Source organism: Lepidothrix coronata, unplaced genomic scaffold, assembly GCF_001604755.1.
Source record: "Lepidothrix coronata isolate B3197 unplaced genomic scaffold, Lepidothrix_coronata-1.0 Scaffold121, whole genome shotgun sequence".
NCBI lineage: Eukaryota > Metazoa > Chordata > Aves > Passeriformes > Pipridae > Lepidothrix > Lepidothrix coronata.
Genome location: NW_016690301.1, coordinates 1,511,105 through 1,527,207, shown reverse-complemented (window position 1 = coordinate 1,527,207; position 16,103 = coordinate 1,511,105). Strand labels below are relative to the sequence as shown.

Below are 16,103 nucleotides of genomic sequence, written 5' to 3'. Positions count from 1 at the left end.
GTACAATATACCTCAGCCCACTGTAACAACATGGTTTTTTTGGTCAACTAAACTAATGGCATCAGGTCAACAACAACAGCAATGTTCATATTTATGTATTCTTGACTTTTGTGAACTTCCCATAACTTCACACCAATCCATTCCATCAAATGCACACAGGTGAAGACTGGTTTGGGGTTTTTTTTGCATTGCCTGTTAGAGTATGACCAGTTATAGGGATGAGAGGAAGAAGAGAAACATGCATTCTGATCTCTGCAAGTTTATCTAGTGTGTTGAAAAAACAGGTAATGAATAATTTATACATAATAAAATACAACCTCTGTGATACTACCAAAGTCTGTAAGGCAGAGATCTGCTACAAATGTTAAAATGCAGCAAAACTACATAAAATAGTGGGTCCTTACTTCCATCATTCTTAAAGAAACAGCAGCAAACACACACTGCCTTTCTCACTAGTTATATCTTCATTTTTTGAATCAAGAACCCCTCACTTTATAGGAATTACACTAAGGTTTATGCAATTAGGTAAACTTCTAGAGTCACACATAAAATTCAAAAGGAGGGGGGGAAACGAGAAGAAGAGTGTGAAAAATTCCAGCCATCACATATAAATAATATTTGGGGTGCAGCAACCAACCAAATGCACCTATAGATACTGAAACCCACTGACTTTGCACTGCATGCTGCCAGCAAATAGCACAAACTACCTTCTTCCCTTCAAAAGCTTTAATATAAAATAAATACCTGGCGATAGGTAAGTGACTATTATGATTATTTGTTATTATATTTTTTAGCACTGGATACATGGATAAGACTGAATGACCAAGTTATGATATGACAGAAATGGATTTAAGCTACTCTATACTAACTCCCAGCTACCATCTTTTTTGCCAGAGAAAATTCAACGTGCACTGAATATTTTCATTGTGGGCTTGCATTTGTGAGGCAATAATTCTAATACTGATGATAAGAATAACTATTGTTATTATTCATGATTATGCTATTCTTATGAAATATTACAGGGAATATCCTAAACATTCAAGGGAAGTGATTGAGCAGAACCACAGCTTCTAATTATTTCTTTGCACTGTGCTGGAAAGAAGCAGAGAGGCTGAGGTTTGACACACCTCTGACAGGAATGTGACACTTGTGCCCACTGTGTGCATTTAATTTTCACATATTCTGGCTCTGCTTCAACACTGTGAAGCTGAAAGAAGCAGCTTTATAAATTCTAAATCTGCATTTACTGTATGTATCACATGGAAATATGTTACTGTATTATGAAACTGTTGGACATGTGAGGGTATAAGATGAAGGAAAAGATTTTCTCCTTCTGTGTAAACTGCATATAGTATTTTAGAACAATTTAGGTACATTTTTGCAGAGCGCATTGAGAAATGAAAAAAACCCTCAAGAATTCTTTTGTCAGGAAAGCTAATTGCATAGTTAGCATCGTGAAAAAATACAGCCCAAATCCCTGAAGAAAAGCTAAAATGTCTAATTGCTACAGTTCTGTTTGTAGTTAGAGAAAACAGAAGGGGTGAAGTTGTTAAAACGTTGCATTATTTTGGTGGGAAGTTGGTTCCTGAGGAAGATCTGTCCACGAGAACAAGTTAACTGAAAAACATAGATGTCTGTGAGCCACAGAACCTATTGCCAATCTGTCCTGTGGTTAGATTTCCTAATAAGCTGCCAAATTTGATTAAAACCTTTCTTGTGGTCGGGGCATTCCTGATCTTTCTATCAAGTTGATTTTTGGCATCTACTGAACATTAGACTCCCACTACAGCCATTCCCTCTACTGTTGTGGGGCTCCAGTATAAAGCATCTTCTCTCTCCACCCTCAGCCCCTGAAACAATCAGCATATCTTACAATATTTACCCAATCCTTTGTAAAATTTGGTGGGATTTGAGTTGAAAAATTACTGAAGAGGAACAGGAAGACACTATTAAGCTTTGTTGCCTTAGGAAATGAATGTAAAGGGTGACTATCTGCAGTACCACAGCTGAGAGAATGGTTGTGAAACCACCAAAGAGAAGTGTGGGTTATCAGTTAGGCTCTAAAGAGCATGCTACATGCAGTTTATTTGTTACTATATAGTCTTAAGTGAGAAATAATGAGAAAAATTCATACTAATACAAATATCTTGGTGAAATAAGTTCAACCAACCATTTAAAAGAACAGACTAAGCTTTACAGGTTTTATAAACCTGAGCTCCTTGTCAGACCCATTCAGGTATCAACAGAGCCCTCAGCAGCTGGATTGTGAAACCCCCCATCTCTTGAAATGGTTCTTAGTTTCCATCATTTCACAATGGGATTTGCAATACCCTACAGTGTATGAGACACTCTGCAATGTCTGGTAACATCACTATTCTGTTACACTGCTGTTTTCAACATCTAAATCACAAAGTCAATAGAAGTTCCTACAATTGGTGTCTAGTCTTCATATATTAATATGTTAAAGCTTCTATGAATAATTTTTTTATCTGGTTGTGCATTGACAGAAATCCTATGTAATGGATACTTCCAGTGACAGCAATAATGTAATTGTGTAACATACTCAAAGAAAGATAGAACAGATACAAATGCTAGAAAGGGAAGTCAGACATAAAGCTGATGTATTACATTTTCAATAGGAAAATGTATTAGTTCTTCTTCCAATATCTGTTCATATGCATGTTCATACTGCATATATTCATGCATGAAAAAGACTTGTAAGATACTGAATGCAGCATCTGTAAGGTATTTTTCAAAAAGAGCAAGCATCCAAGAAGGAAAAAAAAAAAATTCTCCTCCTCCCCTCTTCCTCCCCTTCCTTTCTCCTGTCATTTATCTCATTTAACTATTTAGAGTACTATTTGGTAACTTTCCTTCATTCAAATTTGGGCTGGCTTTGGGCTTCCGTGCCACATGGCACCTCATTCTGCAAGGGCCTTATTTATCCTCTTATCACTTAAATTCCCTTTTCTTTTAAAATCAATTTCTCATTTCTTCATCAGCTCAGGAACCTTTATGAAACTGTTCCTCAGTTACTGCTACACTTGAGGTCCCTGAGGCTTAAAATCTGCTGTAGAACCTACATTTAGAAACCAGGCCACGCTCAGAGCTGGTAATGGTGCCACAGCTCTGCAACCATGTTCAGGAAGACATCCTCAAAAGCTGAGGATGCAGATCAGACACTGATGGGAGGAATTCCTTTAATCTCCTTGTTAAGGACAACTTCACAGCCAGGCAGAGGCTGAACAAGGCAGAGCTCACCCGTGTGCCATGTGCAGTCATGGTACAAGGCAGCAATGGCATGACAGGGGAGACTGTTTCAAGCCTAGAGATTTGTAAGAGAGCTAAGATTCTGTTCATCTTAATCACAAAAACAAATTTGGAAAAGAGATACTTCAGTTGCTATTGGCCTGAAAGACCAAAACCATCGCCAGAAGGAAAAAAATAAAAAGGAAAAAAGAATGCCTGCAATCACTCCTGGCATGAATATACATAAATAAGAGACATGATCAAAGAGGAGATGCAAGATGCTTATCAGTTACTGAAGGATATTTGAAATACACTTTCCATACTCCCTGTTCTTCCTGCTTCTGTAAAGGACTTATGGAGTTTTGTGGATAAATAAAGTCCACATGTGTGTGAAACCCTGGCCTCTATAATACACCACGGGGCATGACAGGAAGCAGGGAACCTAAAAAACCCCTTGGAACTCAAGAATTTTGAGCAGTCACCATGAAAACATTCATTCCAAAATCTGTGTGTATATATTTATATTCATTTTTACATATGCAATTACAATTACCCACACACATCTAGACAGACATAAATAATATCCAAAAAAGTACATTATTTTAACAGGTCTAACGGGTTAATCCAGACTCCTTAAATAGCCGTTTTGCCATTAATTTGGTTGGGCAGCAGATGAAAACTTGTGTGTTTCCATCCCACATTCTGAAGTTATCCTTTTCAGCAACTCCTGCCACTAGAAAATAACTGAATCCCAGGGGTGGTAAATACAGATCTCAAAGCCTATTGTATCTGCAAAGGGTATCCTCAAACTTTTCCCATCAGGAGAATCTCTCTTCTAAGGTCAGACATGTGTAGAAAACATCTGTGTAGACTGTTCAACCCCATGCATTTTCAGCATGTCACACTGAGAATTTCACAGACCTAAGTAGCTTGTCTTCATTGGTAAATTATATTTATGACAGCATCTTCCCGTGTTTGCTTTTTATAAGAAAAATCAAGTTTCAACAGCTTTAAACAGCTGGTGATCTTCATAACCAAGGGATTATGATATAACTTTTTTGTACTTTCTCTCAGGCTACCTGGTAGTCATGCAGACAATAAACATAAATGACCTGTAATAGTTACAGTCAGTCACATCTATTGCTATCAATAACTTCTCTTTGTTCTACAGATATGGTCATAAGGACTGAGATAAGAAAAAAATACACAAATCAATGGTCTCAGTGTTCAGTCCTTGAGACATCAGATTGCAGAAAGAAAGGAAACTTTAAGCTAACTTTTTAAAAAACTGTTTGGAGGATGCAGTAGCATTAAAATATTAATGCAGGAAGCTAAGGAAGTAAAGAGCAAAAGCAGATGAGTTGTTTCTCCATAACTGATGGCATCAGAAACGCCGTGTAAAACACTTAATTGGCAATTAAGATTTTGACATTTACTGATTGAAGCTGCTGATGTTCATGTTACACCAATACAAAGTATAGGACCCTGTGTGAAGTAATCCCATAAAATTACGTTAGTGACTTAAATGATGGACAGGATCATTAACTGCAGTTGCTGTGTTGCTCATATTTACTAAAATTATATAGAGAAGGCTATCTAATAATGGCATTGGCTGAATACCAACGAGAGGTGATGAAAGAGAAGGATCAGATATCCTCCTCCTTTGCTCCTTTCCATCAAGAAACAGTGGCAGAGCTGGACAGAATCAGCACAAGGACCAGAGGCAGGACCCTGTAACAGGCTCACTGCTCTCCTCCTCCTCCAGCGCTCAACACGTTCTCACCATGTTTGCAAGTCAGCCTAAGTGAAGCACCTACATTGTCAGCACTTTAAAGAGTGAGAAATGCTGCTAAATTTGTCAGGAAACAACTAGATAATGTAAGATGCATGTTTTTGCAGTGCAAAGCACTATAAAGTAAGCAGGCAGCTGATGGAGGTGAAACTTTCCCGAGGTACAGCACATTCAGCAAACTCTCCTCTTCCTCCCCACAAGAATTGCTTTCTGCATGAGAAAAAAAAAATCTCTCCTTCCAAAATTAATGCAAAGCATGGCTCACCAATGGCCTGGGCACTCTCAGGCAGAGTTGTATTTTAATAAATTAAATATACATTGCTCCTACTGGCATAGGGAAGACAAATGTTTTGTATTTGGTGAAATGACTACATTTAATTGACAAGGGCGGGGCAACACATCTATGATTTTGGAGCCGAACTGGCATTTGTGCTTCCACGCAACAGAGGCTGGCAGGGCCTCAGCAGGCAAAGCTGGGCTCAGGGGAGAAAGTTATTCCCTCCAGAGTCAAGCATGCTGTGCTGGCAGCTCCCAGGAGAGAGACAAGGCACAGCACCCACCATCACCCCAGCAGCAGGCAGCAGCGCTCAGCCAGCCGTGCAGAGCACTCGGGTAACCCTTCACTCAGCAGGCTGCACTTCCAGCTGACAACACAAAAACCCCAAATGAAGCACTCGGGGAAAAAGAGGGAAAGAAATCCAACAACCTGTGATCGTTGCTTTGTGTTGCCTAAACTCCCGCTGCATTTTTTTTCCTCTAAGGCAAACACGCTTCAAAACGGCAAAAGAGGAAGATATAAATCAGGATTTGGATGACAGGGAGTTATCACTGAAGAAAGGTACTTCCAGTGCTTCTGAAGCTCCTATCTCTGAAAGCAAACATGCACAAAACCAGCCAAGCTAAGAAAAAGGTTTTCACAGAGCCTATTTCACAAGAGTCAAAGGAGAAAATGAGGTCTTTCTAAAACCACAGGGCTGATACTTCCGCCCAGACCTGTTTGTTGATGATTTTAGGTATTTCTCTGCCACAAACTGATAGTCAGGGCAACTAAGGATGAAGCTGATACCATGATATCATACAAGGGAAAGACAGAGGATGGCTCTGAAAAAATTAAGAGACTGTCAAAAAAAGAGATCTAGACATAGAAAGTCATCACCTGTGATTTACATAACAATGAACCAGTTTTCTCAAAACTTGTTATGAAACATTTTAAAATGGTTTCTGTTACCAAAAAATCCTTCAAGATTAAAATATATTCATATTTAATATGTTTCTGTTCCCTGTTCTCTGAAGTAAAACCATTTACTACACACCCAGGAATACAGCTTGAGAACTGTAGGTAATAGAAAAGGGACAGATGAAGAACAACCAGCAAGTCCTGGTCTCTTTTTTATTAGAGATCCCTTCTACAAGCTTGTTCAAGCTTTGTTATCTTCCTTAAACCATTTGACCTCTGCATGTGGTTAATATTTTCTAAAGTACTGCACATGTGTAATCTTTGAATATGAAAATCACTGTACCAATGCAAGATATCATCATTACTAAAATCTATGCAGAAGAATGAGACTAACTTGGAAATCAATCACTTCTGACTTCCAGTGTTAAAGTTAGATTAATTTTTCTAAGCAATCCATCTACAAAAATGTATCAGTTTTATGAAATTTGGATATTAAAAATAAGGAGACAGTCATGACTTTAAAATTATCTAAACCAATTCAGTATGTAAAGGAATAATTTGCTGCTGTCAAAAGCTAATGTCATTTAATTCTTGTCTTGTTAAATCATCTGATGCCCCTTTCTTTTTTAGTTAAACAAAGATAAATAATAAAAGCAATTTACAGCTAGAAGATGTTAGGGTTTTGCAGCTGTTCAATGTCTTCTGGGCAGATTAGATTCTGTAATGAGAAGTTACAAGCCTCATTTTATAAAAGCTGTTGCTGTCTTGGGAAAAACACCAGTGAATAAGATTAGAAAACCCTTTTCCTTCATGAACCTATTACACTAGCAAGCTGATTACTTGGCATATGTTTGATACCTTCATAGCTGGAAAACATTAATTTGTTTCAATGATTTTTTCCCATCACTCATAAAGTCAAAACGCCTTCTCTAATATTACCCTACCTCTGATTCAGGCAATAAAAACAGAGACAAATCCATGGGAGCAGAACTCACACCAACCAGCACTTCCCTAAAAAAAGGTTCAACTGAACTAACTATAACATTAAATTATAACTCATCAACTGCCTGTTCCTTGTGGGACAAAAATAACGTTCTAACATTAGGAATGTATTGAGAAGCAACTTATTGGAAGACTCACAACCATATGTGAATGAATTTTCACCTTTATAGTAACTTAATAATATGTGCACAGCTTTTCAAAACTGGGAAGAAAGAAAATTCCCTATTTATCAATCTTATCAGCTAAGCATTCATGTCAGGGAATTCCACTAATGAAGGGGTCGTAATTAGGTCCTGGGTAGGTAATTACCAGCCTCCCCCTATGAAATCTTCCTCCTCAGATAAATCTAGGAGTACTTGATTTGATCTTTACTCCAGGGACACCACTAGTTCAGACTCTGCCGTGCTCCTCTAACCAAACACCTTCTGTTTATCTTCACCTGATTTTACTGAAATTCTAAATACTTCTACACAGCCACTCCTGCCATCTCCACCGTGTATCCTCCTGAATGATGTTGGCTTTCTGTCTGTTAGAGACATTTGTTTCCAGGAACATTGCAACACTTCGAGATTCAAGTGCCTGGAGCCACTAATAGGTGGGAAAAATAACACAGTCTTGAACAAACATGAGAAAACTCCTGTAATTATTTAAGGAACTCTGTGAAAGTTGTACATAGTTAGTACTGACTGGTGGGAGTTGGATAATGATGAGGGGGTTTGTGTTAACTCTTTGCAGCCTCCTAAAAAAAGCAGCTCTAATTTCTGGTGATCAAATGTGAAATAAAAACAAGGCTTCGCATGATCCATGTTATGTAAACGGGCAAATCATTTAAATAATATGCTTAAAATCTGCTCTTATTGTGTGCCAGTGCTAAATTCTGGCTAATTCTGCTTCAGGCTATTGAAGACTACTTTTCTTAGTTCCACCTACAGCTTAAATATGGTGTTTCTATTTGCTTTCTAAATGTGTGGAGAACACTCTTCTGAATTATTGCTATTCCACTGCTGGGACACGCTCTAGAGGTGTTTTTTAGTGCTGGGAGATACTGAGGTGCAGTCAGAAAAGCATCAGGATGATAGGAATTAATCTTCCATTACTCTTGATACTGATACTTACATTTACAAGCTATTATCTTGAGAATTAAATTTTTCTTGCTTCATCTGGTTTCTTCTCTCAAGATTCACTCTTGTGTTTCTTACAAGACTTCACAGGAGTTTTGGGTGTAACAAGCAAACTAAATGTTTGACTTCTCAGTCCTTCCTGTCACTGGTGGAATTTTCCAAAACACAAAAAGTGTGTCAGCATTTAACATCCCTGTGACTTCCTGCACTTCAGGTAGTTAAACATTTCTTTCTTAAACATTTAATGGGTGCTTTTAGACTGTTATGATACTTTACACTGAACATTTGTGTGACAAGAAGTTACCAGGCCCTGTCACTCGTCCTCCTTCAAGAATGAACAACCATCCCACCATTGAACTGCAAACCACAGTGTAATCCATGTAACTCAATGCAAACTGAATTTTTGCCTTCAGCACAACCAGGATTTCACTCTGGAGTCCTGAAAAGCTTCTGCACAGAGAGAAGTTCCCCCAACAGCACTCTTTTCCTGACTGGAATACCAGGCTGCTGTGTTCATTCAATGCAGGATGATCCACTGTGCTCAGGTCTAGGAACAGAGCTTGGACCTAAACTGCAGTTTAAAATCAAAGGAGGAGGTGAAATACCACCACTAACAAGAAGCTAGGCCTAATAAGGCCTTTAAAATCTCTTTGATGTCTTCTGGTAGAACTCACTATTCCCTGAAGAAGACATGGAACACAGAAAGTACTCCAGCACAGGATTATGGACAACCTACCAAACCACTTCCAAATAAGCAGATAAAATATTGCTTTCACCTAGCATTGAACAAGGTTTGAAATATTTCCAGCTTTGTAGAGTTGATTTCTAGTTCAGAGTTTGGGAAGTAGGCTCAAATAAAAAAACCCCAGAATGTAAACTCTGGAAGAAAGAAAAATATCATTTGCTGTTTGTGGGCCACACCTTAGATGACTACTGGAATCTGCTCACTTTGCTTACATGAGAACTGAAAAATGTTTATTCTTAAGTGAGAAGGTTTATGTCAAATTTCACTTGATGTGAAAAGATTTAGCCAAAATAAAACCTCTGAGTGGCAGATTGCAACACAACAGCTATCGGACCATTAATTATTTTACCAGTGTTGTGTGTTGCCATAATTAATGGCACTCTGGGAGAGCAATACAGGAAATTAAAAAGATAAAATTTCCTTTTAATGAAAAGAAATTGCAGACATGAAAGACTACTGTATGGAAAAGGGATCATCACTCTGCAGTACTAAAAAAATTGTAACCTGATTAAAAGGCATTGGAAGCACAAAACTAGATATGTTAAAAAGGTAAGAAATCTTTTCATTATAACGTTGCCAGAATGAAGGAATAAAGACACATGCTCTTTATGTTGTTCTACAACAAATGGGCTCTGTTCCATGCCTTCCAGGAAAGCAAAAACCCCACTGAAAATCAAACAGGCTACAGAATAGCTTGAATGTACCATCCTGTATTGCAGCATGAACTGTATCTTTAAAATAATGACAGTTTCTCTCATCTTTTCAATCTTAAAGCACTTTATAACTACAGCTCAGAAATACATGGACAGAGAGAAATTAAAGCAACTGAAGCTGAAACATGCTACTTAGGAATCCAAAGTTTGTTTACACCATTAGAAGGCACTCAAATATATATCCCCATAAATGACAAGGTCCCAGCAGCAAATTAACAGGAACAATTTTCCCATCTCAGGAGCTGTCAAGATGGGCTCTGTTAGCCAATTTATCTTACTCTAGCACATCTCTGGTGCTTGTCAATCAATATGTGAAACATTTGGTGTTGATTGCCATTTTTCTATCCACTTCCTTTTGCCTCTCGTACCAGGCAATTTACTGCAAGTCAATCAAGGTTGAAGCAGACCTTGTTTAAATAAAACACTGTTGAGTTCTTTTCACACCAACAATTTCAAAAACAGAATGAGCTGCAGCTCTTCACATTTACATTTATACTACTTTTTCTGGTTTTCCCAAATGCCATGCTCAAGCTATAAGTCATAACTAAACTCAGTCGAAGGCTTATGGAGAAAGCAGTCAGGGAAGATGAACTGTGTATGCTTTTGCTGTCAAAAATTCAGGCTATCAATGGAGACAGAGAACATTAAAAGTACTTAAGATATCTGGGATTGTTTCTTTTTCACCCTTGAAGTCTGGTATCCACACCACAAAAGCAACTTCTAACTCGTCTGAATTTCTGAACTCCGGTTTGTTATTTCAAACAATCGTTGACACTGCAATTTTAAGGCAAGAAGTGGCTCAACTACTGTATTTATAGCTGCATTTCACAAATAAATGTATGAAGAAAATCAATTGTCTCAGTGTAAAACTTGGTCCCATGTTAAACACACTGACAGCTCCCCTCTCACATCCAGACAAAACAATTGCACAGAGATCTCAGGTCACATCATGTCTAATTTGGCACTACTTGGCATCACCTGTAAGCAGTGAGGCAGAGAAACAGGGAAGAACAACATCCTCTGCAATACATAATATTACTGACATACAACTGAAACAACCTCCACTTATAATATATAACTGAAATGAAATTTTTAAAACTCAGACTTTGCTTCTGCATAGCAAGACTCTGTTTTACAAACAATATCTACAAAACTTTTCACTGGGGTCTGTCAGGCCCCTATTTAAGGATCTTCCTTTACTCTGCTGCAAGTAATAGGAAAAAAAATGTACATAATATTTGAGAATCAGGTGTATACTATATGTATAGATATTCTATGAACACATACAAATATGTAGATACATACACAAATATATATTTGTATGCACATTAGGATATGTGGTGTCCTAATCCTACTAAGAGTTGATTTTAGAGCTATTTTCAGAAAACAATTCTCATTACTCACGAGAAGGAAGATATATGTTTTACTTGATGTTGATGTCACTAAACCAAAAAAACCAACAAGCAAGCAAGCAAAGGGTATTAAAAAGCATGTCCTGCAAGGCAAAACCAGTTAGTCCAGATCCCAATGTGATGTAAGGATCTCTTCAGCAACAATAGTCAGGAGCCCACAGTAAAAACTATCATAAAGGCAGTATAACAATTCCAGATTCCTAGTTTAGGCTTAACTAACAACAAAGGATACTGTGTGATTTTCTTTCCTAGTCTTCCAAAAGATGCCTCCTACACTAAAGCATGAAGAATCACACTTATATAACATTTATAATTTTCAGTGATGGGAGAACATTAAATAATAAGAAATTTCCCATTTGTTCCACCTCACCTATGTAAAACTTTCCTGAAGAAATAATAATAATAAAAAAGCCATTTTAATCCTCAGAAAGCTCTGGGTTTATTCAAATCTAAATTTTGCCACTGGCCAAGACATGCATGGGATTTTTACAGTCCTCTCAGCTACATGGATGTTACTCAGAGCTTGCAGAACGCTCCTGTCTGGAATTCAGGTTTACAGCTGGGCTCTTTCAATTTATTAGAAAAGTATTTCCTCCAAAATAAAACCAAACACAACAAACAAAATCTGCTTAAGAGCTGTTTTTGCTCATAGCAAAGGCTCTCTTTTAATCAGCACCATTTTTCCCCAAGAGTTGTACCAATTTCCTGGTATGTGCTTTCTGATTATGAATGTAAAGGGAAATGTAAAATGTTTCTGCCACAGAAGGAAGCAACAGATGATGGGTGAAGTTATTTAACAGCTGGATGCCCTAAATAAGCAACTGGCTGAGGCCAGAGTGGTTTGCAGCCTGTCCCCTCTCTCCCCATCCCCAGCCCCATGTCCTCTGTCCCCCAAATCTCCTCAGACTTTCCATCAGGGCCCTGAAAAGGCTGAACACAACATTTGATGGATTTTAGGAGAACAGAGATGAAATTAGTAAGACAGAGAGGATCACTGTAGAGAGAAGCAGAGTACACAGCCCGGCACATCATCTGCCAGGGGATTACAAAGAAAGTTAGTTACAATTCTCTCTGGAAAGTCAATCATATTTAACTATCCTTACCATCAGCCAAAAGTCAAGGACTTCTATCTGGTTTTTTCTTCTTTTTCCCCCCTCCATCACCAGATTGTTTAAAACCCTAATTTCAACATGAACCTGCAATTTTAGGTGCTAAGAGAACTTCACTTTCCTGTCTCTCTACAGCCCCAGGGACTAATTGAGGAGATTACCTGGAGGCTCGAGGTCTAAACACTCAAGGAAGAAAAACCTGCTGAAAACCATTTCTACAAAGAATGACGACAGAAATAGGAACAACAAGGAGATCTTCCTGTCACTGGAGGCATTTATATCACATATGCTGCATGTGATCACGGGTTGGAAAAACCAGTATTAATGCAGTGAGTTTCAGTGATTTCTTTTATTCCAGTACATAGAAATCTAAGAGAGAGATAAGGAGCCTGTTTTCAGTACAAATCACAGAACTAAAAAGAAGTCTTGATACAAAAATGTTATAATCTCAGCAGGGGTCAAGTTCCTTCTGTCTTTGCCAACCTGCCACAGTGAACAGATAAAATTTGTAAAGTATATAAGACCGAAATAATGCTTCTCTCAGCTATCATGGAAATCGTGTTAAAGTGGTATTGAGGCCTAAATGGAGTAGATACGTAAGAAAGAGTCAAAGACAATTTTAAAAGATGTCGTTTTACCTACACTTAGTGAAATGAAAACTAGAAAATCCACCCTCCTCTTCTATCACAAGTCACGACCCCATCAAAAACTGATGTACAAAGCGGTTCCAGCAAGGTCGGTTAATAGAAATAATACATCACCATCCAGCCCATTTGGGGCTTTTGTTCTTAAACACTTCAGTAAATGGGCCTGTTTTTTAACTCCAACAGATAATTATGAAGTGCAATAAAAAATTCAAATTATGTTAATAGGCCAGAGAACAACGGCTGTTTCTGAAATCACTGGCAATTACTAGACATAATGGTTCTCAATTAAGCTGGAGGATATTTTCAATCGTTCATAATTCACTATTTTAAAAGTATCATAAAAATATATAAATGTGAGCTGTTAATAAAACTTTCAGACTAACAATGTAGCTGTGTGTCACAGGAAGCAACACCTATTTTATTTTGACAGTGTTTTTTCTCTTGTAAATGGTATGTGAAGATATTGTGAGTGAAGGGAAGGTAACTACATGGGATTTATTTCTCAGGGTGTTCCTGTGTGCAAGAGGAGCTATATTCCTTTCTTAAGCAACTTCAGTTTCCCCTAGGAATACACTCAGCAATCATACATGTGTTTACCAGCTCTATTTTTAGATACTGCAGCTCAGTATACAAACGTTAATGCGGATGTGGATGTGAAGCTGCTTGTCCACTCTCAGATTGTTACTTCAGATATTTTTCGAGGGAATAAAATGGACCAAAATGGAAAAAATTAAAGCATAAAATAAGAAATCATAAGGATCATCAAATGAGAAACTCTAAGCATCATCTTTCAATTATATGCTCGATGCACAGTAGATTTCCACCACATCGAATAAGACAAACACCTTGAATAAATGAAGCCATTAAGGATAATCAATAGGCAATAATTACTATCCACACTTCCACTAAAACTAGCACTTACTTATCCACCACATATTTAACCTTGCATTAGGAAAATGGCACAGCTGGCAATTGCTAAGTTCTCACTGTAACTTTGCTACATGTGATTAATGATCAATTTACTGGAGACATACCTAAACTGCCTAAGTAAATGTATTCGAACACGTGTGCATGTGTTTCATTTATTTATTTATTTATTTCCAAGTCTACCACACCTTAAAAGCACTTTCTCTAATCCAGCCACTTCAACTTTCCTCCTGCCACGAAGCAAAACTTATTTGATTTTTATTCAAATACATTGGCACACATATTCCTGAGAAGGAATAAATCATTCAAGAATAGTTCCTAACTGAATAAATTAATATTTTCATATTTAAACAGCAACTCATATTTTTGAGCACAACACTGTGCTTCATCAGTGGAAGATGGCCATTCATCATCCAGACCTCAGGAGCTGTTGGGAGTCTTTATTGCTTTGGCCTCATTAAAATGGTGCAAACCATGAGCTAACACCCACCTCTCTCTCTAAATATTCTCTCCTTTTATTTTGTAATAGTTCCACACAAAGGGAAAGGTTAAAGCCAATTAAAAGAGTTACAGATACCCGTGTTATCGCCCTGGCAAACTGTTAGTTATCGGTTTTGCTCACTTCACTTTAAAAACCCATGACTTTAATTTCTGGATGAATTAGTAATTACACTGTTTATTGACTTTGCTTGTTTTCTGTTTTGTTGCAGGGTGTGGTGTGTTCGTATTTTTTTAATCCCTTCATTTTTATTCCCTTTTCTCTTCCACTGCTTACTTTCAGTCTCAAACTTAAAGCTAAAGCAAATCTCAAGTGTTACAGCTGGACAAGGGTATCTACATAAGGACTAAATTGTAATTCTAACTTCATTCCAAATGGGACAAAAATATTCTGAACTCATTCCTATGCAGAAAACACTTGTTTTTCTATCTCATTAAGATCATCATAAAATATCAACAGATGCTTAGAAGCCTCTAGTGCTGAAGGAACTGTTGAGAAAATTGAAACAGAAGTACTTATGAATGATAATCTAGTGATACTGCGAAGATTTTGCTTTCCTGTACCACATCTGGCAAAACACACATATCCCAACACTCCCTTCACCAAAAGCCAGAACCACTCACTAAACAGCTACCGTTTTTGTGTTGTTTTATACTGTTTGGCACCGTGAGCAGCAGACATCACATTCTACTTCAGGAAAAACAAAAATAAACAAAGTAAGGCTGTGGTTGAAGTCTCCCCGAATTCCCCCCGACCTCAGTGGCTGCGAACAGAGTATCACCATTAAGGTTATAGTGACAGTAAACAAGCATCTGGCTGTCATTTAAAATACAGCTTTCCCCTACTGATAATAAGAAGCGTTTTCTGCTAATTTCTGTTATCTGTAAATCTCTCTTGGCATTCCAACTCTGCACTTAATGTGCTGTACACGCTCCACTTTATGCACAATGAACACTGCCATCAAATGTCAGCGTGTCTTCTTGTTATCTTAAAGATAGGCAGGGATTCACTCTATGAAACATCCAAAGAACAAGGAGGTAAGGAATGAGGAGATATTTACTTATTATGCCACAGATATTCAACAGAAACACATCAATATATACGTATATTTTTCTTTTACATGGGGGAAATAATCATAACCTTTCACTAGTTCCATTAGTTTAATTGCAGAAGTCAAGTTCAGATCAGCTATTTATGCATCCACATATCACATCTCTAAATAAGCAAAGTACTACAGCACATCAGCCCCATTAATTGTACCTGCTCACTTTCAGGTCTCTGCTAACTCAGGATCTGAGTTGCAAGCAGCTGTCATATTTTGTCTTCATACATCTGGTCTGTTAGACCACTGGAAAATTAATCCGCAAGTGACCCTTAAAAAAACATGTGCACAGTGCACAGGTAAGAAGCAGCAGCCTTGAACAATTAAACTTGTGTAACCAGTTTCCCTCCTTGATTTACTGGTGTAAATCACAAGAAACCCAGTTGAGTTCACTAATACAAAGTCAGTCCAAGGAATATCACAATTCTGCCACAGGTTTCAAGCTTTAAAATGGACAAAGTATTTCATATGCATCAGAAATATCAATATATTCGTTAAATGAAAGAAAATTTAAAAAATCTGTCTTGATCTCAAATTGAGTGCCTATCTTTTCAATTTTTATTAAACTTTGTTTCTTATTCTCCCCCTCATTTAGATGCTTGCAAAAT

General features: G+C 37.6%; 1 protein-coding gene across 8 annotated transcripts in view; it reads right to left on the bottom strand.

Moving 5' to 3' along the window:
• TENM2 (teneurin transmembrane protein 2) overlaps nt 1-16,103 on the bottom strand; it is a 900,957-nt gene that overhangs the window by 224,010 nt on the left and 660,844 nt on the right. The window lies entirely within an intron of this gene.